General features: G+C 49.9%; 1 pseudogene across 1 annotated transcript in view; it reads right to left on the bottom strand.

Moving 5' to 3' along the window:
• Positions 1–922, bottom strand: part of LOC311058501 (alanine--tRNA ligase, cytoplasmic-like) — a 2,656-nt pseudogene extending 1,734 nt beyond the window's left edge. Inside the window, exon 1 of the transcript in view lies at positions 2–922. The product of the transcript in view is annotated as an alanine--tRNA ligase, cytoplasmic-like (transcript). The remainder of the gene's footprint in view (position 1) is intronic.
• Positions 923–1,656: the final 734 nt, after the last annotated feature.

The following is a 1,656-nucleotide window of genomic DNA, read 5'->3' as shown; positions in this document are numbered from 1 at the left end:
CGATCGTGATGGTCCGAGCGTGGTCAGCCAGCACACGGTAGGCCATGTCGACACCATCTGAATCCTCAGCACCCACCTTACCCGTGTAAGACCTGGCTTTTGTTCCCTTCTGAATGGCATCAAAGTATGGCGTGAAGAGGTCGGTGTCATAGTTGGACATCTTGCTCTGCAGTACGGAGACCAGACGCTCCAGACCCATGCCTGTGTCGATGCTTTTCTTGGGCAGCAGCATGAGCTCCGTCTCCGACTCCCTGTTGAACTGAACGAACACCAGGTTCCAGATCTCTAGCACGTTGGGGTCGTCCATGTTGACCAGGTCAGAAGCGTCTCTCCCTCCGATGCGGTCGTAGTGGATCTCGCTGCAGGGGCCGCACGGACCGGTGTCCCCCATCTCCCAGAAGTTGTCCTTCATACTGCCGGGCAGGACGCGGGCCTCGTCCATCCCCAGGTCCAACCAGATCTGCTTGCACTCCAGGTCGGGCTCCAGGCCCGCCTCAGCGTGGCCCCCGAAGTAGGTGACGTACAGACGCTCGACGAGGAGTCCAAACTCCCGGGTCAGCAGCTCCAAGGCCATCTCGCAGGCCTGACGCTTGAAATAGTCCCCAAAGGACCAGGAGCCCAGCATCTCAAAGAAGGTGTGGTGGTACACGTCTTTGCCCACGTCGTCAAGGTCGTTGTGTTTGCCGCCAGCGCGGATACACTTCTGAGAGTTGGCGGCACGACGCAGGCGGGCCATGGGGTGGGAGGGGTCGATGGTGTTGAGGAAGATCGGCTTAAACTGGTTCATGCCGGCGTTGGCGAACAGCAGTGTGGGGTCGTCCAGCGGGATGGTGGACGATGATGGAACATGGAGGTGATCATGGCGACGGAAGTAGTCGATGAACTTCTTACGTATCTGAGCACCACTTAGTACACAGTCCATTCTGGATTATTAGCTTTTGAAGTTGCTATTGCTTCTGAATGGAAAAAATAACTGTTATGTGCAGCTTTGAGTTTGCACAAAGGCTGCAGTATGGCTGTGACCTGCCTTTAAAGCAGGCCTTAATGCTCCGCGTCACAGTGACGTCACGCTGAATGCGCGCTCATCGTGGACGCAGTAACCCGGTACATTCAAATCCATTATTTCTGACAGTCTATGCTAGGACGCAAGTGCTAGGTCCCCTTAAATCCGACCACCACAGCAGGATTTTTTTCTGTAAATTAAAATTAGGCAAGGCTATTTGAAAAAATAATATATATACGTTTTTTTTAATATATATTCTTCTGCCTTTATTGATAGTTACCAATGGAAGATGGCGCCGACCATGTATGTCTTTATAGCCTTAGATCAAGACTATCGTAGATGTATTTTATCCAAAAAAGCCAAGCAACGCAATAAGGCTTCGAGCCTTACAGGCCTCGAAACCTTAATAAAATCAAACTGGAGATTAGAGCAATGATGAGAAGAAGAACCCTTTATTATGAAAAGTATAGTCCAGTGCAGAAACACAGTATCACACATAATACACAACCTTCTGGAACAGATTGAAGCCTCACTGGTACACCTCAGAGTTAACCCCTCACTGCCTGGTACACAACATATTTGAACATAATTGTCACCGTAGAGTGGAAAAAACTTTTATGTCCAAAACTGTTACTTTTCAGAAAGTTTAAGAA

Source organism: Gymnoscopelus microlampas (assembly GCF_963454915.1).
Source record: "Gymnoscopelus microlampas genome assembly, chromosome: 13".
NCBI lineage: Eukaryota > Metazoa > Chordata > Actinopteri > Myctophiformes > Myctophidae > Gymnoscopelus > Gymnoscopelus microlampas.
Note: the sequence above shows the minus strand (reverse complement) of the source record. Positions and strands in the feature narration are given on the sequence as shown.